Consider the following 25,844-nt stretch of genomic DNA (forward strand, 5'->3'; position numbering starts at 1 on the left):
GTAGCTCTGCCAGTCCAGTGGCATGCACCATGGAATGCAGGAGTTGGGTGGGGTTCTCATCTATGTTGTGGGTTGGACTCCATTTTTACAACAGAAAGGACTGCCGACATCGGCAGAACCCAGTGAAGGCCATTGTGAATCACACAGTCACCTGTCCAGAGTGCTTTGATGTGCTTATGCTTCAGATCCAGTTCACCGGCTTACTGGTATAATAATGTTTTCGACTTCGACAGTGCAACTTGTGGGCTGGTAAGACTCTTAAAGAGTCCGGGCAGGTTTGCTTTTTTTCAAATCCTGAGTCCCAGTGCTTGTTTTGTACCAAGACTCAAGAACCTTTTTCTTCTCTCGCTCTTCTTCCTGACTTGAGAATGTAAATAATTATTAGTTTCTAAGTCTTGTCACCAAACTACTGTACATAGACATAGTTCCTGTTGTCTAATGCTGACTAGTAGTGGTGCGTATAACTAAAGAACATAACAGGTGCCAAAGCATGGTACATGTATGTGTGTTCATGGTCTACCAGGTCTACAGTAAAAGGGCTTTTACGACTCCCTGGTCTACAGTTACCACAGCAACTAAAATGGCGTGTGTTCGCCTTTTTTTTAATAATAATAATAAGAAAAAATTATTAATTTTGCTAAAAATGTAGAGTCATTATCATGTCGGGTGCATGCAGGCATAGCAAATCGCTCACGCGGCTCAGGTAACTGGTTGTTCTTTCTACTCCTACTTTCTAGAGTTTAGTGAGTTCTGTGAAGTTAGTTCCTTGAAGTACGACTCGTAGTGCTCACTTGACACAGTTGGACGAAGGTTTGAAACTTAGCTAAACTAAAACTTAGGCTAGCAGTGGCGACTCGTACTGTTAGCGCGGAGGCTCGAGTCGAGGCTTCAAGACGGTAATTTACCGGTCAAGCAGCGCGTTATGTGTAGCTTGTAGGAGGATTGAACACCCAGCATTATCATAGCATAATAGCTGCTGGTCCGCTGTTTCTCTGGGTAGAATGTAACCTGGCTGTTGTTGAACAGCAGAAGAAACCGTTCTGTGGACATGTACTTCACGTTTGCCATGCAGGCAGCGCGGCCCGACTTGTCGTTAGGCGTAGGGGCGTTCGTGTGTTGCAGAGCTGTAGCTGTTGTGTAGAGGTGGTGATGGACAATGAGGACACACAGTCATTGGCACAGCGCTAGCTGTTCTGCAGTGACGTCATTGTAGCCACATCCTGGTACTGTGCTGTGTTGTTGAAGATTGGCATTTGTACAGCGATATTTTCTGGACTGGCTCCGTTCCAGCATTAGTTAGCTGGCTAGTACTTCGAAGTACATGTACTTGGCTTGAGCAGTAGCAGCCGGCTGATTGCGCTAGGGCCACCACTTAGTATACAGTCCCGCACTGACAACGCACTGTATTGATAACTGCCGACGTCTGCAAGAACAAGAACAAGCGGCACAACCAGAACGGGTAAGTGGATACCTGGCTATGACCTGCATACTTCCTTCTGATATCAAGAGTAAAATGGCCTCCCTAGAGAGCGTGCAAGTCTGCATGGAGGTTCTCCAATGACAACAATTCACAGCACGTGTACCAAGTACGAAGGCCAGCGTGCGCGCAATAGGCATATTGGCATCGTGTACGAAATCCCGTAGAATCCCGTGTACCTGGTTGGGTGATGAATATACAGGACCCTACCATAAAAGTCTGTAAATAAGTACCTGCCCTGAATAAATACCCCGTTTATCCTTTGACTTTGTCTGCTGAAACCAAGTAACAGTTCAGCCCGATAAACACACGGCCATACGGCCCGAAATAAGTACCCGTACAGTTTGCACATGCAGTGCGTAGCATGTACATCGACACAAAATGACTTCTTCGCTACACATAAGTCGGGTCCGAAAGTTAGTACGGATGTGACCACTAAATTCAAAAGTAAATACAGTCAAACCTCGTTAGTACGAACACTGATAAAGCGAACTTTCCATTAGTACGAACACTGATAAGGCGAACTTTCCATTAGTACGAACACTGATAAGGCGAACTTTCCATTAGTACGAACACTGATAAGGCGAACTTTCCATTAGTACGAACACTGATAAGGCGAACTTTCCATTAGTACGAACACTGATAAGGCGAACTTTCCATTAGTACGAACACTGATAAGGCGAACTTTCCATTAGTACGAACACTGATAAGGCGAACTTTCCATTAGTACGAACGGAGGCCAATCCTATAGTTGGCCCGGCATCATATCAAGCCAAAATTATTCCTTTACGACGAACCCTGTAGGGCGAACTTTCTGAAGACGAACTTATTCGAGCGTGATCTGAACAAAATCAGCATGTAGTAAAAACTTTCAATCCACATGCGTGCACTGGCTGTAGTTTTTTTTCCGATAGCCGAGGCCTCTTGTACGGGCAAAACAAATTGACAGCATGGTACAGGGCGGAGGACATTCTGTCATGAATTGAATTCATTGCACATTGTACTTACCTGTTGCTGGCTTACTCTATGAATAAAATGCTTTACATGTGTCACAACAGGCACCTTCACATAAATGCGATTCATATGATATGCATACACAAGGTTGCTTGATGATCGTAGTAATACGTGAAACTCAGAGTTGTAACAAAGCTTCCAAACTCTCTCTTGTGTGCAAGGCTCTGCCCTACATGGGCATTGAGCACTCTTTGGACAGTGAAGCACACCACTTGACTATGATATGCATATCATTTTTTTGTCAGATCTGGATAAGAAGAACTCCGGATAAGAAGAATAAACTTGTCACAGTCCCTTGAAGTTCGTCCTAACGAGGTTTGACTGTGCGTACTTATCTACAGACTTTTACATACACCTGTACAATGTGCATAAGGGTTATCCGTCATGATCATGCTGACTCAGTGACTCGTATAAGCTGAGTGGGTTTCTGTCAGGGAGTGCTATTTTTAGTACTCCTCTGCTCACTAGAACCAGACTGGTCACATGCAATGTAAGCCACACTGCACCATACTCGTATGATGTGAGTTTTCGCAGTCGGCGGTGGACCCCATAGCCGCAAACCAGGCCTGCCGCCGCAAACGCATGTAGAGTTGCACATTCCTGGGAGCCTATTCACTCTGGGTGATATGAGTAGTGTTTGCCATGTATACATTACATTGAATCAACTCGGGCAGTACCATCGGTCAGTGTCGTGCAATGTTATCGCATGAGCTGATTGTTTAGTAACTGGTGGTGTTAGTGGACATTATAGCGTAACTTGTAGTGTAGCATGTGTAGCGTTGTACTGTCAACCCCGTACCTCCGGAGCTCCCCATGTCCCAGCACTGGTAACGGCTACTTCAGTATCACGGTACGGCTGCATGTGCACAGTACAGCAGTTGAAGATGCCAGTATGCATGCATGCACTGCTCATGCTTTGGCGTGGCCGCGTGCTGTGTTGGTGCAGTGCAAGCTTCTGGGGTTGGATTTGACTTGCCAGTCCTGTAGTTTCACTCGTCCGCACGGTTTCCTTGCAGTTGCTGTGAAAATCCAGGCGGATCACCCGCAAGACGGGGGGGGGGGGGGGGCACTGTGGTGATACTTAGTGCTATTGGCAATAACCTGGTTCAAGTCCTGCATACCCCCCGTAATGCTGCCATGAACTCACTCGATTAGAAGACGGGGCTTCTATTTTTTCAATGCCAATGTTGAGGAGGCTTCTATTCAAGAGTGGCTTCTATTATTTCAATCCACACCAGTACTTCAATTGAGTCCCTAAAATGTTCATGTTCAAAGCAACTCGGCCTCGGCTTCTAATCGAGTGAGTATGGCAGTTGACCTACGCCCCTAACCACATCAAACATGAATTGATGCCGTCATGCACGTATGTTGTCTGCTGTAGGATTGGTAGGACCCGGGGGACCGGGGGCATCTTTGGGTCAGTTTACTAGTCAGTCGGACCTGGATAACCTCTCCACATACAGATCATAACTTCACTGATAAATCACCATGGCAGAAGCTCACTGACCAGGTCCGAGTGCAGCAGCTGATAGATTTCCTTTGCACGGATACCCACACAGTCACCCTCAGACACTGGCCACCCCTCCCTGCTGCATTCAGAGAGAGATGAAGTGGCGTAAATGCAACATTAGAGACCATTCTTGCCATGCACTTTGCAATGGCACGAACCCCACTCGGAGTAGCCGGTTTTAATAGAGGCGTGCATGCTCTCGTATAAGCAAGGATGTCTACATAGCTCATATAACTCCTCAAACCTACTGTCGCGGACATGGAAATCCAGTCGATTGACCCGGGCCAGCGCCCTCAGCGCGTACAGAACATATGTCGTTGTATGCAGTGCGAAATCATGTTGATCCGATGCGACCAGCAGCAGCGCATAATATTACGTGCTACGGTTGCATGGCCAGCGCCCTGGGGCCGCTAGGCGTGCGACCGGATTTCCATGTCCACGACAGTAGATAACAAATGAGCATTTGATTAGTACTCCTCCCGATTAGTACTCCTCCCGAGCATTCGATTAGTACTCCTCCCGAGCATTTGATTAGTACTCCTCCCGAGCATTTGATTAGTACTCCTCCCGAGCATTTGTTTAGTACTCCTCCCGAGCCCATTATGACAGTGTGATGGGTTTCTCTGGAGCAGATGGAGACAGCTGAGCAAATCCTAATTGTGTTTTCGAATTAACCGAATATGAAGAGAATGAAATTGAGAAAGTTGAATCTCCATGTTTGAAGCTATGATACTTACTATTACTTGGCATGATGAGGGTTAGAAGCTATGATACTTGGCATGATGAGGGTTAGAAGCTATGATACTTGGCATGATGAGGGTTAGAAGCTATGATACATGATGATGAAACATAGTGATTGTAGTATTGCTTTCAGCGCAGCATAGTGACATGCATGATGTGTATGGCGTGTTGTGCAGTGAGGTAGAGCGGGTGGTTGGCTAGCTGTACGCACCTAGTCAAGATCATTGTGACATCATGCATGTCACGATAGATAGAGCAGGTAGCCAATCAGTAGGTGTGAAGTTCAGAGCCAGAATAGGCTATAAAAGTAATCATTCCAGGAGGGGATGGTGGTCGGGGTTTGGGATGGCTGAAATTTTACATTTTCTTCTCCTGGCTTGTTTCTCCTTCATGCACCTAGTCAAGATATGAAACTGATTGGTTAGAGCAGGCAGCCAATCAGTAGGTGTGAAGTTCAGAGCCAGGATAAGCTATAAAAGTAATCATTCCGGGAGGGGATGGTGGTCGGGGTTTGGGATGGCCGAAATTTTACATTTTCTTCTCCTTGCTTGTTTCTCCTTCTTCATGCAGAAACAACAAGGCTCCTTCTTCATGCAGAAACAACAAGGCTCCTTCTTCATGCAGAAACAACAAGGCTTGTTTCTCCTTCTTCATGCAGAAACAACAAGACTTGTTTCTCCTTCCTCATGCAGAAGCAACAAGTTGCATGTTCTCGGCATTGCATTTCATTTTCTCGGTATTGCATTTTCTCGGTGGGGGGGGGGGGGGGCTTGCTTCTTTCTGGGAGCAAGCACTGATTCTTCCTCCTCCACCTGCATACAAACAAATGGGAGCATTTTCTCGGCGGCTTATTTCTTCTTTTAATTAAGAGCAAGCACTGCTCCTTCCTCCTTCTCCACCTGCACACAAACAATAACAACAAAAGCAACAGCAATAGAAGAGAAGCACAATCAACTTGTTATCAGTACAACTCATGCTGCAGCAAGTTTGTGATTCGAGTGACAGCCATTATTGCTTCGTCTTATCCCATTTTTGTGAGTGGAGTGACATCCATTGTGGCTTTTGCCAGTCTTATCCTTTTTTGTGAGTCGAGTGACATCCATTGTGGCTTTTGCCAGTCTTATCCTTTTTTGTGAGTCAAGTGACATCCATTAAGACATTGTCTAATCCTGGACTGAAAGGCACTGTGATGGATCACTAAGATCACTATGCTCTGCACACTATAGGCCTTATGCACGCTGTACAGATGCACACACGAAATACCGTAGAATCTCGTCGAATCTCGCCAGCAGAATACCGTACACCCGGTTGGGTGTTGAATGTGCAGGACCCTATTGTGTGTACTTGTGCAGGACCCTATTGTGTTTACTTCTATTTTCACTATGAAATGCGCCCTGAAAGCATTTCATACGAAAGCTTTCCGACAGAGATCTAGCTAGTCATCAGTTCAATCCCAATGTGAAAGTGAAGAAGCTTGAAAAGCAATTGTTTGCCACACATTATGAGGATAAAATGTTCAAACGCGCATGTATAGCACATAGTGAACACCCAACCGGGTATGCACACACCTACGGCTCTAGTACAGAACTTCGTACATCTGTGCAACATGCATTATCCATATACTGATATAGACTGGCCTTTCAAGTACAATGCGGTGCAATGATAGGAGTGCAAAACGAATCTCACTCGCAGCAGGCGACCAATCATGAAGCATGCACTCGTACATACCGTAAAGTACCGCCAGAGCACCCCGTGTCGCGAGAGCGCCCCACCTTGATTTTACAAGCAGAGAAAGGAAAATCGCATGGCAGAGTGTACGGTGTGAGAACTTAGTGTACTGAGGTTGCGCTTGGCATGTTTTTGTGTGTGGAGCTCGAAGGTAAACTGAGTACGGATTGACTGCACAGCGTGCGATGTGTGTACAAGGCACGTATCGTCTGACCTTCAAACAGGATACCACCTCCACAGGACGACCACGAAAGGACGAGTTGGTGGGGGGGGGGGGGGGGGGGATCTGGCGGTACTTTACGGTAATACACCAGGATTTCCAGGGAGATCTTATGAATCCTCTAACCCAGACAACTAACGGGCATTTGACCGAATGCAGCCCAGATGCATGTACATGTGTGTAATAAATTTTGTTGGCTTCTCTTCAGTAATCTGACTTCTGACATTTTGGTGGTGCACTCAGTGGTTAAACAAGACAGAATTGCTGCACTGTGAAAGTGTGAAAACTTTGAGCTAGGGCTGAAACAATTATATCAATAACTCGCATGTCGATCGTTAGTGTTCAAAACGAGTGCTAATGATTTGTCACGTATGCATAATATCAGTGACCATATTCTAGCCCTTGCACTCCACCCGATAGTGAATACCAGTGCAATCATGTACTGTAATTATTTGACAAATTTTCAGTACTTTCGGTGCATCTGTTTCATACCTAAAATCTGAATACACCGAGCAAACACTAACACATGTCGCGAATCGCGAGAATAATCTAATCAACTCCTTATTTGCGCATCGTGCGCCTAAATCTGCTATGCGTACTGTATTGTTGTACGCTGTATTTTCTCTTCGGGGTGCTAGTGCCGAATTGGGCCAGCACCGTACTCACCTTTTTCTGTAGTATTCATATTTGGTTACAGTGTGCTCGTAATGGTGTTGCTGCTGTTTTCCCCGAAACAAAGAGCTCTTTCCGGTTGGTGAAAGAGCTGCCGAATTTCTTCTTATCATCGACTTCATTACTTGAAATGATCTTACTCGTAGCCTTGACCAGAGTCAAGCTACAACAACCGAAGCTCTTGTTGTGTGTTATGGACTGACATAGATAATCGGCCAGTGATACACAACAAACTGGTGCCGAAACCCGGGACCAGTTTGTTGTGTATCACTGGCCGATAATCTATGTCAGTCCATTCTACTATGACTTTGTGCTGACAGATCGCACCCACTTCCCAGATGGTCTGATTCTCCTAGACACCAAGCTAGGTTTTATCTGCACAGGAAAGGTTCCCCACTCTGAGATCCAACCAGACGAGTCCACACTCATGGTCCATGACGTTCCTGACCCTCAGTGCACACATTCTGACTTCTTGGATATGCCGCCTAGCGAGTTGCACGGATCTCCATCTTCCTTTCTGGGGGAGGATCCTGTACGGTTGACCACACCTACTCCTGATGAGTTTGAAGAGTGTGTTGCAGAAGATGACACTCTGATCACAGATATTCAGTCAGAATGCGCATCCTTTGGCATCGATACCACAGCTGTTGTGAACACCAGGCCACCTGTTGCCCATACTGACGAGTTCTGGGGGTTGGGGGATCCTCTGACACCGGCTCATTTCTTATCCCTCCATTATCTTATGTTCCCCATTTTCTTGATACTAATGTACATGATGACACAGAATGTCTTGTATCTAGCTCTAATTATAATTTGCAAACCAGGCCAGCAGTGTCTTACCAGCCTACGAGAACGCCCACTTAGTGCACCAGCCAAGAGAAGCAAGAATGTGGAACCGTGTGTGAACAGTATTGTGTTGATCAAGGAGAGCGGCATGCCAAGAGGGACATGGAGGCTGGGCAGAGTGGTGGATATGCATGACAGCCAAGATGGTTGGGTGAGATCAGCGACTGTGTACCTTGCGTCTCAGAAACAGGCCACGCCGCGCTGCTGCTCAGAAATGCCAGAATATGGTTCGCAGGCTGAGGGATGATGATGCACTGTGAGTTAGTTGTGTACTTTATTTCCTTCTTTGATCGTATAATTATTTGGTCTTCCCAGATTTGCACTTGCTAACGCACTTGCTAACGCACTTGCTAACGCACTTGCTAACGCACTTGCTAACGCACTTGCTAACGCACTTGCTGACGCACTTACGCACTTACGCACTTGCTAACGCCCTTGCTAACGCCCTTGCTAACGCGCTTGCTAACGCGCTTGCTAACGCGCTTGCTAACGCGCTTGCTAACGCGCTTGCTAACGCGCTTGCTAACGCGCTTGCTAACGCGCTTGCTAACGCGCTTGCTAACGCGCTTGCTAACGCGCTTGCTAACGCGCTTGCTAACGCGCTTGCTAACGCGCTTGCTAACGCACTTGCTAACACACTGTAGCAAAACACTGAGTAAAACGCTGACAAGCACATATTCACATCACACGCGCATGGACGCATGGATGCGCCAAATAGAACTTTGCAGATTCATACATTTGGCAACCACCCGCAGGTGAGAACTATTCGGGTTACAACGGCAGAACAATTATGAGCTCTTCCAGTACAGCCCGGCAGGTGCCCTTACTCCCCCCCCCCCCTCCCCAGGTGCCCTTATCATCGTAATGACGCGCATACAGGCGCATGTGCCCAACGTTATATCCGGGTATACGCGCACCCTCACATATGAGCACATGGCAGCTTAATCCCGCGACACACTGACGCCACCATGGAACAATCCTTACAGGATCTAATGTGCAATTTCCACATTATATACTGTTCATTAATACAATTACAAGCACATGCGCCTATATGTGAGACCAATCAACCCGCAAACAAATTGCGAGTGTGGCAAAAGGGACTCGGATGGAGAGCCAAGGATAAATTTATAGCAAAGAAAAGGACCAAGGAACTTCAAGTTACGCTATAATGTCCACTAACACAACCAGTTACAGTAGGTATCGGTTATAGCGTGGGTGTTTGAAAAACGACTTTCTATTTTTATTTCCGATATTTCTTTCACACGATAAATCAAGTGTGACATATCATGTGCGCAGTGGCAGGAAGATCATTGTACATGCAATGACTATGTATAGTGCTACTGTGCGTGCGGCTGGTCATAGTCACATACTCCATAGGCTTACCATGTGGCTATCCAACATGAGTTACATGACCACAATAGTTGAACCTGCAGCACTACGACGCAATAAGAGTCAGATCAGAACTGCATTGGACGGATGTTATTACTACAGGCGATATACTTTGTACTGATCTGGCATGTTTCGCTACACAAAGTCCATTCTTAGGACCGATATATTCTACTGTGCGATAAAATTGCTTGTGAGAATAAATGTGCACTTGAAACCCATGTTCAGTATGATTATGAAAACATGAGAGTTCATTCCTGTAGGCAGTATATTCTTTCACACGACCATGCTATAACCGATACACACTGAACTTGAAAATCAGCTTACGCGATAGCATTGCACGACACTGACCGACAGTACTCGCGTTCTACCACGAACTGCCAATCACTGGCGATCAGCTCTGGCACGTCTTGGATGCGCACTCCAACAGCCTTCCAAATTGGAAGGTTCTAAGGTATAGCAATAACGTAGGAGGAGAAGGCGAGGGCAACCAAGCAGGGCCGGCGCCCCTGGTACGGCTGGTATTGCCATGGCCGCACCAAACTTGACCAAATTCCAGCTGCCATGTAATGTCCAGTGTATCATTATAATATGAAAGCATCAACACGCTATCCTCGCTAAGAGTCTTTCCTCCTAAGCTGCTCCTCTTGTCCAGTGAGGACTACTGTACTGCTAGCTGTATAGTCATTTTGTTGCTAGCGGAATGAGTAGCTGAAACAACCGGATATGATGCAGCATGCATCCTCCCATGCCACTGAATTTTGGCTTGGGGGGGAAATGACCGGAAATCACCTGGGGCCGTACCACCCCTCATGAGCTGGGGCTGTACCACCCCTCATGAGCTGGGGCCGTACCACCCCTCATGAGCTGGGGCTGTACCACCCCTCATGAGCTGGGGCCGTACCACCTCTCATGAGCTGGGGCCGTACCACCCCTCATGAGCTGGGGCTGTACCACCCCTCATGAGCTGGGGCCGTACCACCCCTCATGAGCTGGCTCCGGGTCTGCCAAGACAAGCACAAGCTGAAAGTCTCAGCTGCGAAGGACGTTGTCTCAGCTGCAAAGGACGTTGGAAGGACGTTGGCGGATGGAAGGTTCTAAGTTCTAGTGTTGTGTGGTATGTTGCTTTGCGTCCTTGAATCGTGGTTTCACTGTATTACAGAGGTTCCGCACTACGTAAAGTTGAGCAAACTCGCAAACTCGCGAATTCACCCGAATTCACAGGTTTTTCCCGTCCACTAACGTAAAGTTGCTCAACTTTACGTTAGTGGACGGGAAAAACCCGTGAATTCGCGAGTTTGCACTCCACTTACGGAAAGTTGTCTGCGTAGAGTATGTACTTCGAAGTAGATAGGGCTCTGATAACGTAGGTGCTCCGTAAGTGGATTGGGGTACAAATTTATGACTCCCTCCCCAGGTCGATCCGGTCGTACACTGCTGTGTGAGTTGCCAAGGGCAGCTACTTCCTCCGCCCAAGCAAAATTTTCGCTTATCTTTACACTTTTTACTGGTAAATTCCAGGTTCTCAGAACGGCATAATAACGACTCATAATGAGTTGAGGAGTCGTTGAACATCAAGAGAAACTCTCCAAGTCGAAAAATGTAGAAGTCGTCCTATATCATAGGCCGACGCAGCACTTGTTGTCGGGTAGTACTTCGCACTTTCCAGAAGCGCAAATATTTCGTATCGACACTTTTCCAAGCGCTTCACCACCTTCATGGGTACGATCGGTCGTGTTTCTTACCAGCCGAAGCTGACGAGCTAAGCGTCGCTTCGCAAGATCGTTCACGTTGGCATCAGGCGAATGAGCTGGGTGAGTGACAACCCTGTCATCGAAGCCTTTCTTTTACCCTGTTTTGCCCAGTGCCGATTCTGGTTCATTTTGCAGTACGTGGGCGAGCGTCGCTGAGTGGCTTTCTCAGCTTCAAGCTCACATGCATGTTTTACCGTACACACATCTTGTGCCGGATGCAATCAAACACGCTGGCTTTTCGCAACATGACACCTCTGCTCTGTACTCCAGTGGTACTCTAGCAGCACCCACCTTGACCAGTGCCTGACTTCGCGTCTTTTTTACCAGTTCACTCGCGCTCAACGCGTTCTACTCTAGGTGATTCTTTACTCTTTGCTGACTTCGCCGACTTGATTGGAACTGGTACGCCTGAACCAGCAGATTTGTTTGATGGTGAAGTGCACAAGATGCAAATATTGCTGTCAAACACCTGTCATTGGGCTGAAGGAGATAAGCGAAAATTTTGCCTGGGCGGAGGAAGTACGTGATTTGAAAACTCTGTATGGCGGAGCACAGATCCGCATGCAGTTTACGTAAGCCTTTCCGTAGATCGACTATGTTTTTTTACTAACGTAATTACGCTATGCAGAACCTCTCTATAGTCTAATGGTCTTGCCAGTATTGTCATCGACATGCATGTACAGCCACCAACGTCCTTCACAGCTGAGGCTTTCAGTGTGTCCTGGTCTTGGTTGCTCGCACCTTCCCCTCCTATGTTGTTACAGGTAGACTCCCTCTAATTCGAATACGGTACAATTCAAACATTACGTGTACAGTGAGATCTCGCTTAACCGCACACGTCCGTTTTCCACAAAAACATCTGGATAGGCGAGGGAACCGGATAATCGAACACACTTACTGTATGTATGCATGCCATATGCTGTAAATCGGTAACCAACGATTTTATTCCGGATGGCGAGGGATCCGGATATAAGAGGACGGATAAGCGAGGTCTGACTGTAATTCGAACTTTTTTTGTCGTACCGATCTTCTGGAAGTCACTTCAAGTCAAATTCGATTGCATAATTCGAAGTACGAAAAGTGCGCCCGCTGGATAATTCGAACTCTGTCTTCGTACAGAAGAGCAGTTGACAGTACAGTGACTATGTCCTTCGAGCGCGTATTTCGAAGTGAGATGGAAATTCTCTCAAAATTGGATTCAAGCCTGTGCAAGGCAAAGTGCAAAGATTTGATTGAAGACGACTTCTTCCAGGTGGTTGGCTCCGGCCTTCGCGGATCTCAGTGGCTTGTCATGCCGCGCCAGCTCATGCGCAGAGAAGTTTGGGACTGAACAACAACTGGAAGTCGTAAAAATTGTCTATGCATATGATATGCTCCACTTTCGTTCTTCAGAACGACGGCATGTGCTGTTCTACGATGGGCTTTCATGACGCAGAGAAGGCAGCGCTGTTCTTTTGCGTTGAAATTGTTTCAGGACAGCTGCAGCGATTGACACCTACTTCACTAGAACTTCGTAGAAGATGAAGATAATGTCGAATGACTTTGTGTCAATCCAGTGCTTGGATGAAATGAACTGATTTCGTTGTACATGACCACCTATGTTTCGTTGACGCAAATAAATGTGCAAAAATAATCAGCATGCAATTTCGAGCATTTTGATATACATATCAGTTAGGGCTGAAACAATTATACCGATAACTCGCATATCGATCGTTTCGAGTGCAATCGATAATCGTTAGTTCAAAACGAGTGCTAACGATTTATCATGCATGCATATCAGTGACAGTATTCTAGCCCTTGCGCTCCATCCGATAGTGAATACGAGTACAATCATGTACTTCCAAGCGCGGTAAAATTGATTTGTGGCTTTGAAAGAGATCGGGAAAGAAGACTTTGTCTTTTTGGTTCATTTGTGTGAGAGATTGGAGATAAGAGCAGTTGCCAGAGGGTGATGACAAGATTCTTTGCTCTAGAAACAACATGAAATTCTCTAGTTCATGTTGATAAAACCAGCCAGATATCCACAGATGTCAACAGTGCGGTGCCACAAGTTTAGGGTTCACGGCTTGCCACTAAAAGCACCCGTCACGTGCGCCTCCATTTTGGATTATGGACGCGCGCTACAGGCCGCGACAGCGCCTATCGAAGTAAAAAAAATATCGACTCGAAGTCTAGCCGGAGAGCGTACTTTTTGAATTTTTCCTTGGCTTCAGTGGCTTCACTTCACTCGGGCTTTGCATTTTTCTGACTGACCTGGACTTGATGATGGCGGCAGTGGCGGTCTTGGCGAAAGATCCAGTTCCATCTGAGACACTCTGTCGTCTTTTCTTATCTGCATGCTGAGGTTCTGGCAAAGCGCAGCTGCATCGAACCTGACTAGATGTAGCTGCACGCATCCTTTGTTTGCCCTGCAAATCTCGATCTGTTGCTCTTCTTGCTGTTTGGCCGCTGATGCCATGGAAGAAAATATTCTTCCTGTAAAGAGGCCGCAACTGAGCTAGGGCACGTCAAGATATGTATGGTATACAAAGAAAAAGAAATGTCATGGTCGTTTCAGCAGCTCACGACAGCCAACACGCTCCATCGTCGGGATTTGAAGTATCCAGCACGGCTGTTCCGAGCGCTGCTGCTCTTGTTATTCTTCTTCTTGACAAATTCTGCACACCTTGTCGGCCAAAGTACGCGCGCGCGTGCACGGAAAATAGATGCGCTGAGCCGTTTCTTGTTCGATTTTGACAAATAAGGGCTTGTTGTTTTGCTCTCGACCTTGGCTATCCTTCTACCGTTCAGTATTTTACGGAAACGCAACGGCTCCCCCTGTTTTTTTAGCCGAACTTTGGCCAAAGTTACTGGAAAACCCGGAACTCGTTTGAAAAAATACGAACGGTGGAAGTCTTGGAACGTCTTTCGTGCGTGTGGATTCAAAAATTCAGGCAGTTTGAGCCAACCGTAATGAATCCCGTAGAGTTGAAAGTGAGTGATATTGATGGGAAAATGCGATTTGAGCACTGACCGATTGTGTGGGACAGTATATGCACGCGCCTGTCACGTGCATGATGTAGCTGGCGACGCTAGCATGCCAATCCGTGAACCCTAAAGTTTCTAATGTACCAAAGGTATCATGGAATTTCTTCATAATCTGGTGTGCGAGGTACACGAGTAGAGCCGACAAGAATCGATAAAACCAATATCGATCGTTCATGATATTGGTTGATCTTTAGGAGTTATTTAATGATCGTTTCAGCCCTAATATCACAACATTGGACTGTATTTGGATAATTAGAAGTTCCGGATAATTAGAAGTTGGGGCCTGGCAATTTGAGGTTCGAATTAGAGGGAGTCTACCTGTACTTCTTGAAGTACTATAACTTAGACTGTTGCCTTGGAGTGCGAACCCAAGACATGCTAAGCTGTTTGGCAGTTGGTCAGTACCGTCGGTCAGTGTCGTGCAATGTTATGGCATGAGCTGATTGTCAAGTAACTGCCAGTGGTGTTAGTGGACATTATAGCGTAACTTGTACAGTGCTGGCAACTGAAACCCGACCCCTAAGCGGTGCGCTCACATCACAAAGATCCAGCGCAGGATTGTAAAACAACGAAGTAGAGACCGCTAGAATTTGAACGCACCACTCAGGGGAGGGGGGGGGGGCGGATTCGAACGCACCACTCAGGGGGGGGGATTTGAACGCACCACTCAGGGGAGGGGGGGGGGGCACGGCGGATTTCAGTTGCCAGCACTGTAGTTCCTTGGTCCTTTTCTTTGCTATACAAGTTCTTAAAAGTGGCAACAATTCTTAAGTGGCAACAATTCGCTTATAAGCGCATGGGCTGAAATGCGGGTCATTAGGGTAACTGTCCACTTACCAACATGACAAGCTGTCTGGAGGTTGGGGTCTCCTGTCTCAGTAGCTGCATGTCTCACACGTGGTGGTAGCATACACTGTTCACTGCGGGTCGTCTGCTTCACCTGCATGAAGAAAGCAACAAAACAAGAGCTACGCTTGTGTGCCCGGATTCATTGACAGAAGTCTTAACTTGATGATCCTGGTCAGCCGCTTGTCATGACATCACCTTGTATGGTGCTCCTGACACTTGTGATCTGATGGTGATCTCACTGCAGGCCGCAGGCACTTCATGAAGAACACTGTGAATAGGGAATGCCAGCCTGCTACTACACTCGGCATACCTCGTTCATCCGGGCGGTCCGGGACCGGGCACTTCGAAAATGGGGAAAGGCCATAGATATGGCATATGGTGGCACTATTTGAGTATTTCCACAAAAGTGACAACAGAGTAGTAATATTTCCACAAAAGTGACAACAGAGTAGTAATATTTCCACTGAAACTCGCCCAAAGGGTGGCCAGCAGGCCAAAGTGTCCGTAACTTCGCCGGGTCCGGACAACCAGGGGTACGAGTGTGTAATAACAGTTAGTGTTGGCTGACGTAAGCCAAATAATTGATGGGAGGAGGTACGGGCGGTGAGCAAGCTCACGTCAGCTCCGGGCGGTGTCAGCATAAATCACATGCACACTGTTTGAGGGCCATCATAGTAGCAACACTACTACAAGGTACTACAGTGCTGGCAACTGAAATCCGGCCCCCAGGGCGGCGCGTTCACTTTCTAGCGGCCTCTATTTCGGGTCTTTACGCTGTGAGCGCACTGCTCATGGGGTCGTATTTCAGTTGCCAGCACTGTAGCACATGTAATACACTGTGACATGTGTCCACTGCGGAATGCTACGACAGGATTTCCCATTTGACTGTGTGAATTCTATGTTTCTTGCGGCAGTATTTCCACTTCCACGTGCCCATCGCTGAAGCAATGCTAGCATAGCACACTATGCCATAGCAACTTGTGCTAGGATTACATCATTCAACAACTTGTGCTAGGATTACACCATTCAACAACTTGTGCTAGGATTACAGCATTCAACAGCTTGCGCTAGGATTACACCATTCAACAGCTTGCGAGGCTGCTGAATCAACCGCCACTAATTTTAGCCTGGTCTACACCACACAGCTGATTGAAGTGGCTTTTCTGGCAGGTGAATCCTTATTTCTCAGTTTGTTCTCTTTTTCATTCTTTTTTGACACACACCACACCACATACTCCGGCATGCACTGGCTGTTGGTAGCCACCCAGGAGAATGAAAGAAGAGCTAGGAGAATGGTAAAGAGAAGAAAGACGCGTGCGGCCATAATCGTCGGGAATTGAATCCGCAACCTCTCGACCGGAAATCGACTGCACATGCATACCACACTGCACCACATGGGACACACCGGCGCCAGTAGTTCAGGAGATAACAAGGGTCTTTCTTGCCTGATCATGACTGCACTTGTTGTCACATGTACTGTAAATTGCTGTTGATTCCCCCCCCCCCCCTCCACGCGGTGTCGCTTCCTAGCTGGTTTTCGGCAGGGGGCAGGAATTAGATCAAGTCGTTCATGTGCATGTGTACAACAAAGCAGAAGATCAGACATGGCATGCTGGATTGTGCACATTTTTATCCTGCACTCGCACCTATTATGTACGGCTGTACATGCGTCGGTTCAACATCGCATTTCGTTGTATACGTCGACTCTTCACGGGCAGAAATTCCACAGAGGGCGGAAATTTATGCGGGGCGGATCAATGGTACTTTACAGCACTTCTTTCTACTGCAGCAGCTCATGAAACAAATGTTATTTCCACACCTCAGTACTGTTGTGCAGTCAGCGACAGTGTCGAAATGATCAAAGGTTAGCAGAGCCCCGATCTTGACGGCCATTTGAAGCATACGGGGTCTGGCCCGGTTCGGACCCTCAATTTACTAGGGAGTTATGTTTAAGACATTTCTTATTTGTACTGTGTATTTCTTGCTCGTTTTGGATGTCAGTCTTATGTAAATCTTCTCGATTGTTTTAATCCTTTGGTGTGTAGACCTGTGTAGACCTGTCAGCATTATTCTAAGTTGGTTCTTTGTACATGCATTTGGACGTTTTATTGTTTCTGTTTTCCGTTTGTTCTTTTCCTTTTTTCTGTCTTTTCTTTTTCTTCTCCCAACTCCTGCCCGTGGCGGCCTTCCCTCAGCTCGTCAGCTGACAAAACAGTCACTGTCATCACCATGACACTGTCGTGAGAAGGTGATCGCTGTAGACGAGGTTGGTGATGTCCCGGCGCGGGCCCTGGTAAATTGAGGGTCCCAACAGGGCTAGACTCCATACGGTTCAAGTGGTCGCAAGACCGGGGCTCTGCCAACCGATGATGGTTGTAATCAGGAGCACTGTTTTCAATACAGTGCGTCCTCCGCCTTGTAACATGCTGTCAGCCGATCAACACGTCGATCTAACAAACGAGGTTTACATAATATCTGTACCGTATTGTACGAAACATGCCCCGACCCGTGACTGCACACAGCTCGGATTCGAGACAGGGAACAATCCACTAGAAATACTTTGTATTTCATGTCACAATGGTCCCCGTTGTCATGGGAACAGTCAACCATGAGTGCGTACGTGTGGGCTGTGTTTTGCTGTACAGCGGACACTGCTCACTGAGACAGTGCTTGTGCTCAAAGCAGAATGTTAGGTGCCATAGCTACTGGATGCAGAACCACTTGCAGATCAGAGCGACACGAACTGAACTGATTACCAGCTTGACCTGCAGTACATTTCTCACCACTATCTCCAAACTACAGTGCTGGCAACTGAAATCCGACCCCTGAGCGGTGCGCTCACATCGCGAAGACCCAACACGGGATGGTAAAACTACGAAACAGAGACCGCTAGAATGTGAACCCACCGCTGAGGAGGTCGGATTTCAGTTGCCAGCACTGTAGTGCATGTACTGGGCTGCTTGGCTCAAGAAACACACTGTAACACACTGTAACACACTGTGGTCTTATTGCGGATATCGGATCGTATTCAACACGATAGCAGCGGCAAAGTCAGCTACATCGTGTACCCAGACAACAATGTACAAGCACATAGATGCCAGAGTGCACTGATGTAAAATATAATAATTATTCATTTCACTGACACCGACTTACTTACTTGGTACGCCATCCACATCGCTCGTGGCTTTCTCTGCCGTGCCACTGAGTGACTCCTGAACGAACAGCAATGATTCCGGGTGAGGGTCTGCACGCCGCAGTCGGCTAATGGATAGCGTGAGAATAGTACGTCTTGCACTTGTCCATATTCTGTCGCTCGCCAGCTTTGTGTCCGTCTCGATATTGGTGACAGTTTACAAAAAAATAATAATAATAACGAAGGCATGGTATGCAAACGCACTCATATCCAGTCTGCACTGCAGGTCGGTCGGTGTACGGATAGCCACAGAAGTCACAAACGATGTGACACGATGGACAGGTCCGAAGACCGAACTTTCGACGTTATGTCAGAGGCCACTGCTAGTGCCAGTTTGCTTGGTGGCTGCTGGGCAGCAGAGAAGCTGAATGACTCACTGTGATGAACTCCGTCTTCCAAAGACATACTGTGTTGACCTGCTACGTGTAACGACGTTGCCGTTTCAAGCTCGTTGCAAGCGTCTTCGTTGGTATAGTACAGGTAACATAACTGACTTTACATAGCCGTCTAGCGCCTATCGTACCTTTGTTCACGACATGCTGACGCTTCGCTTGCATGTAAATTTTAGTTACCAGTAGCTCCTTCCAACCAAATCTTTTTCCGCAGCCAAGTCCTGAATAGCGAACACAAACCGCTGACCGCTGACTCGGTCTACATAGCCATCGCTACTACTGCTTGCAAGTACTTGTAGGCTGGTACATACTAGTAGGTAAAAAGGCGACAACTTTTGATAGACTCGTGACGTTGAAGAGAACCTGTTCCAGAACATACAACACAGCAACAACAAACCGTTGTTTCTGCACCACACAGCGCTAATACTAGTGAGCATCATTCCTGAGGTGATAATAAAAAAAACTGCGTAGACTCTACTGATGTAACACTGCACTGTACAGTGCTGCCGGCCATTGACGAACCCCTCCACAAAAACATCCGGCGACTCCGTGACCTGTAGTCGAGGGGTACCTCAAGGCTCTGTCCAGGGCCCCGTTCTTTTCACAATCTACACAAGACACGTAACAGACGTCACACCAACTCACACATCTAACATACTCTACGCCGCGCCGACGATAGGACTCTACACATCGAGCAGCTGCATCAACACGATACAGGACCGACTATCAGAGAGCTTCGATGCGGTTAAATCACACCTCACGGAACTGGGCCTCCTACTGAACCCCGACAAAACTCAACTATTAATCGTCCGCCGGAAGACTACCCCATTTCCACCTACCTTCACTGTCATCTGTGGTAACTTCCCAGTATCCCCTTCCCAGTGTGTCCGTTACCTTGGAGTGCTAGTCGACCAGCACCTTGCCTTCAAGGAGCAGGTCGGGAAAGTTGTTGCTGACGTCAACCGTAAGCTGGCCGCATTCCGCAGAATACGACATCACATTACCACCCAGGCACAACGTTCCTTTTACCTAAGCATTATCCAATCCACCATGGAGTACGCCAGCAACTGCTACGTTCACACGATATCAGCAACCCTATACAACACACTCATTCGATGCTTCAAACGTAGCCTCAGGATAACATTTGGCTACCCACCATGCCACCCAACCGCCACCATTTGTCAACGCCACAAAATTATTCCTGTCGCCATCCGTTATAAGTTATAACCTAAAGATATTTTGCCTTGAAGTTGGTTCATTCTAAGTTCATATTTTGCCTTGTCTATAAATGTGTGCATGGCCGCCGCAGGCCTCTACTTGCCGAGCTTTTTGTACTTAGATCAAATAGCAACCATACTAATGCCTTGGCCAGAGGACAGTCCGCCCAGGCTTTAGCCCTGCCTAATGCTTCGTCACGGTACGGTTTCTATGCTTTGCCTTACCTGGCTGCTGACAGGTGGAATTCGCTTCCAGCAGCATGCCGCCAGGCAGCCTCCTTTGCAATGTTCAACAGTACTCTTCGCAGCCTCTTTTGCAACACATAATGGCACAGTATGCAGCCACCGTTTTCTTTTTTCTTTACTCTATTTCACGCACTTACGGCTTTCTTCATTCAGCTCTATTTCACGCACTTACCTAGGGTACCCTGTAAAAAGACTTACAGTCTGTGGGGATTGCGCTAGTAAAATAATAAATACTACTACTACTGCTACTACATTGCCAAAGCAACGCCAAAGCCAAGGACAAAATCACACTTATATAGTTATAATAATAATTATGCCTTGGAAGTCATTACATTAGCGCTCCATTACTGCATTAGGCCACACGTACGTTTCTATTTCTATGTTTCTCGCCACCCGATCGATAATATAAAAATTAATCGTATGCGAGAGGTGAAAAAAAAAAAAAATTACCAAAAAATAAAAAAAGTTTACTGTAGACCTAATAATACTAAAATTAATTCTCTAAAATCGACCAATACACCGTGTGAAATAGCATCTAAAGTGAGTACTATCAACTACATCATGTAGCTAGCTGTTAGTAGATCTACTCGTGGTAGGAACTTCTGTGCACCAGCAGCTACAATTTGTAGATTGTGCAACAAAAACTTCAGTCATGCAGCGCTAGCGACCTCGCATCATGTGTTGAGCTAGCAGTCCAGGTTGCACATGTGAATGACTGGTAACCATAGTGCAGCAGTTTTTTTTTCTCCCAGACTCGACCTCCTGAACCATATGCGCACGGGTGAGGAGACTCATAGAAATATAAACGTGTGGCCTTATAACATTTTACTGGCCCAATCCTCAACACATAGATCAATGACATCCACATAGATCAATGATAAAATCTGTAGTAACCCCCCCCCCCCCTCTCTCTCTCTCTCTCTCTCTCTCTCTCTCTCTCTCTCTCCCCCGCGACAAGTCACCTTCAGAATACACAGCATAGACTGCTAGCACACGTTACCACACAAGTACAGCACAGTAAGTGATTGTTACCAAGGTGACCAGCACTCCTGGGCGCACGGCATACGAGTATTCAAGAGACTGAAATGTCACTGAATTAAAAATCGTGATCCGCATCAACGGTGTAAAAAGTAGACATACATAATTATTATAATGATTGACTTGAAAGGAGATAAAAGCATAACTAGGGAAAGGGCGGTCTACATAACAATGAGAAGTAAGTGAAAGACTGAGTGCAGCTGCATACCACTGGAATAAATATCAGTATGACATTCACGATCCGATTGAGTGGTACCACAGTGTGCAGGATGCTAGGGTGCAGCAGCAGGCACATTAGTGCACGCTGCTACGGCTATTGACAGTCCATACATCTATCATGTAGTGTGTGATAGAATAACCGTGCACTATGCAAACAGCATAATATTGATATGCACACCATTCACCAAAATGCAGTAATCAGAGTAGAAGGAAAATGCTTAAAAAAGGGGAGTAATTCCACAATGTCAACGATCTTCAGAAACGGGGCTATGAAACGATAATTCAAGACTTTTCCAAATCGTAATAAAATAGACGTACTGTTGCAGCACATACTACCTACGGCACAACAGTTATATTTTGTAAGAATTAATAATATTCTGAAAGCAAAAGGGGGTGGAGGTGGGGGTGGGGGCAAGAATCACTTGACAAAATCAGAACATCTAGTAGATATGACACACAAGCACCTACATGTATCTAATGTAAGTAGAAGATGCAGAACTGTAAGGTGCACAGTGAATTGCACAGTGACGGCAAACAAAGCAAGCAGTCTTCATAATGACTGGCGGTATAGACAATGACAAACCAACTGACCAACAACAAACTGATTGTCCAAGGTGCTGGATGTGTTACTGATAGTCCATGATCCGGCACATGCAAGTACCACACACACTGCACTAAAATAAGCCAGTGGACAAGTATCACACTGCTGCCAATGACACTGCTTTTGTCACACAACTCCGTGCTGATACGCATGATCGCCACGCATAGCTGATAACTGTTAGCTGATTTCCAGACGGGGAACAACAGCAACACGGAGGCTAGCAAGAGCCCACCGGTCTTGGGCAGGATCTCTACGTTAGCCTAACCAGCGCAGTGCAGTACACAACTAGGAGGATCACCATGTTAGCCTAACCAGCGCAGTGCAGTACACAACTACTACACTGTAGCAGCAACAGCTCCATGCCAGACCAGTGGAGTGCACAGCTAGTCCTTGATTTCACCAACTTACTGATAATTTCGGTACACAGTATAGAAGTTCTCAAAGCTCCTCCAACATGACAGTTTCAGTGTTCCAGCCTCTCTGGTACATTACATGACAAAAAGAGAGTCTGACTTGGCAGCCGTGCCACGCCGAGTTGGCAAGCGCCTTCCTGTTGGACCGTCTGCTCGGCGTGAGTACGTACCATTGATCCTGGTATTGGGTCCTGTTACCATAACAGACACGTGGATAGATAGATAGATAGATAGGAAGATGCAGAGAGAGAGAGAGAGAGAGAGAGAGAGAGAGAGAGAGAGAGAGAGAGAGAGAGAGAGAGAGAGAGAGAGAGAGAGAGAGAGAGAGAGAGAGAGAGAGAGAGAGAGAGAGAGAGAGAGAGAGAGAGAGGAGGCAGAGAGAGGGAGAGAGGGGCAAAAAGAGACAGAGGGGCAGAGAGAGAGACAGAATGCGTGAATACATGATATGTATATCAACAAACTTACTACATTGCTGTATGCCAGTGGGAGAAGATACCATACGAAGGACATGGAGCGTGATAAAGTGGAATTTATTCTAGCAATGAAACCGATAAATGTTTGCATTTTGAATGGAGTAGCTTGGCTCTACATACACAAACTTACAGTACACATGTGTTGTGTTGTACAGCATGCCATCCTGCAAACCCCTCAGCTGCATGGCCAGTACTTGTACATGAATCACAACACGGCAGCAGCAGCATAGCGGTAGCACAATCACAATCAATGTCTGGGTATGAGTACCTTTTCAAAAGACGACGGTGGTTTCACTACCTCTTCTTCAGGTTTGGATATTTGCTGTCGTAGGTGTGCAGGACGAGAACCAGCCACTGGCTTTGGCTTAATTACTGGACGGGGTTTCTTACTGCCTCCTTCAGCAGATCTGGAAAGACAAACAAAAAGTCATTCCTTATCCATCTCATCCAGAAAGTGTTGGATAAATCCCCTCTTCCATACCAGCTGGTCCGTTTCCTCCAATGGCTTACTCTGGCCATGATCTGTGGAGACCACACGGCATGTGCTTGCACCCGGTTGAACCATGTCCTGAAGCTGTTTGCGGATGTCCATGTCATACATGCAGCAATCAATTACTGTGATGATATCCTTCACCAGTGCAAGGACTTTTGCTGGTCTGCTGCCAAGGTAGGGTGGTAGCCAAAGGAGAGTAGAGGGTGCACTAAACTTGCGTTTTTCGTACTTTCAAGTGGCCATAAGTACAACAAGATGCATAAGCATCCCCCATAAGAACATCATTTCCACAGTCCATGCATGCTAGAGAACAACTTAGAACAGAAAAAACAGCACTTCTTCTGTAAAAGTTTATCTAACCAGCAAGGTTTACAGAATATCTGTACCGTATTGCACGAAACATGCCCCGACTCGTGACTGCACACAGCTCGGATTCGAGACAGGGAACAATCCACTAGAAATACTTTGTAATGCATGTCACAATGGTCCCCGTTGTCATGGGAACAGTCAACCATGAGTGCGTACGTGTGGGCTGTGTTTTGCTGTACAGTGGACATTGCTCACTGAGACAGTGCTTGTGCTCAAAGCGGACTGTTAGGTGCCATAGCTACTGGATGCAGAACCACTATCAGATCTCAGAGCGACATGAACTGAAAGTACCAGCTTGGGAGCCATCCCTGACCATACACCACCGCTTCCAGAGCGTCTACTTTAGACTCTGCGTGGCTGTAGCTGGAAGTGCAGGACAGTGACAGCAACCTTGTTCATGCGCATGGCTGCATAGCCGCCTGGGAGTACACACCCGGGCAATACTGGCTTCAATGCACCCTCGCGGCTGTACCATTCGGGCTTGCATCAGCCGGTATTGCCGTGTTCATGTACTCAAACTACGTACAGAACTGTTCCGTCCTTTGTGGACTCATCAGCGCAGCACAGAGAAATCAGGCTCAACCTGTCTGTGTGCATGGATGTAAGTACTTGCCAGCACACTATATTACCAAAGTACCATAACTACATGCAAGAGTACATAACCCCAAGAGTGTACAACTGCCTGCACAACTTCTATACAGTACTGCGACGGCAAAACTTCACATCACGTGACATGGTTCAAAGGCTACACTGGCAAACAGTGCACAAACGCCCATAAGAGAGTTGAACCCAGAGCAGAGTTGCGTACAAACCTGTATCTATCATTCACATCGTGTACCCAGACAACATTATGTACAAGCACATAGATGCCAGAGTGCACTGATGTAAAAATATAATAATTATTTTCATTTCACTAACACCGACTTACTTACTTGCTACGCCATCCGCATCGCTCGTGGCTTTCTCTGCCGTGCCACTGAGTGACTCCTGAACGAACAGCAATGACTCCGGACGAGGGTCTGCACGCCGCAGTCGGCTAATAGATAGCGTGAGAATAGTACGTCTTGCACTTGTCCATATTCTGTCGCTCGCCAGCTTTGTGTCCGTCTCGATATTGGTGACAGTTTACAAAAATAATAATAATAATAACGAAGGCATGGTATGCAAACGCACTCATATCCAGTCTGCACTGCAGGTCGGTCGGTGTACGGATAGCCACAGAAGTCACAAACGATGTGACACGATGGACAGGTCCGAAGACCGAACTTTCGACGTTATGTCAGAGGCCACTGCTAGCCATGCCAGTTCGCTTGGTGGCTGCTGGACTTCTGGACCGAAGTTGAACTCCATCTTCCAAAGACATACTGTGTTGGCCTGCTACGTGTAACGAAGTTGCCGTTTCAAGCTCGTTGCAAGCGTCTTGACTTCGTTGCTATACTTGTAGTACAGGTAACATTACTACTAACTTTACATAGCCGGTCTAGCGACTAGCGTACCTTTGTTCACGACATGCTGACGCTTCGCTTGCATGTAAATTTTAGCTACCAGTAGCTCCTTCCAAACAAATATTTTTCCGCAGCCAAGTCCTGAATAGCGAACACCAACCGCTGACCGCTGACTCGGTCTACATAGCCTTCGCTACTACTGCTTGCAAGTACTTGTAGCATGGTACATACTAGTAGGTAAAAAGCAAATGCCAAAGGCGACAACTTCGACTCGTGACGTTGAAGAGAACCTGTTCCAGAACATGCAACACAGCAACAACAAACCGTTGTTTCTGCACCATACAGCGCTATAATGAGCATCATTCCTGAGGTTTCAAATTTGGACTTCACGGAGAATTTCAAAGTTTCGGAGAGAAAAGAGCAGAACGTGGCATTCCTGAGGATATAAAAAAAAAAACTGCGTAGTCTACTGATGTAACACTGCATGCACTATGTACAGTGCTGCCACTGCCAACGCCAGA

General features: G+C 46.8%; 3 long non-coding RNA genes across 3 annotated transcripts; 1 reads left to right on the forward strand and 2 right to left on the reverse strand.

The window, feature by feature from the left end:
- The first annotated feature begins 656 nt into the window (after positions 1–656).
- On the forward strand, positions 657–5,916 carry LOC135821009 (uncharacterized). The gene is made up of 2 exons (XR_010554273.1): positions 657–1,459; positions 5,313–5,916. It is a non-coding gene; the product is annotated as an uncharacterized LOC135821009 (long non-coding RNA).
- LOC135821010 (uncharacterized) lies at positions 5,494–19,312 on the reverse strand. Its single transcript, XR_010554274.1, has 4 exons — positions 18,382–19,312; positions 15,213–15,315; positions 6,471–6,514; positions 5,494–5,641 (listed from the first exon to the last, which is right to left on the reverse strand). It is a non-coding gene; the product is annotated as an uncharacterized LOC135821010 (long non-coding RNA).
- Positions 19,313–21,309: 1,997 nt separating this feature from the next.
- LOC135821011 (uncharacterized) lies at positions 21,310–25,536 on the reverse strand. Its single transcript, XR_010554275.1, has 3 exons — positions 24,811–25,536; positions 23,285–23,423; positions 21,310–22,734 (listed from the first exon to the last, which is right to left on the reverse strand). It is a non-coding gene; the product is annotated as an uncharacterized LOC135821011 (long non-coding RNA).
- Between the last annotated feature and the right edge of the window lie 308 nt (positions 25,537–25,844).

This window comes from Sycon ciliatum, chromosome 7, assembly GCF_964019385.1.
Source record: "Sycon ciliatum chromosome 7, ocSycCili1.1, whole genome shotgun sequence".
NCBI classification, from domain to species: domain Eukaryota; kingdom Metazoa; phylum Porifera; class Calcarea; order Leucosolenida; family Sycettidae; genus Sycon; species Sycon ciliatum.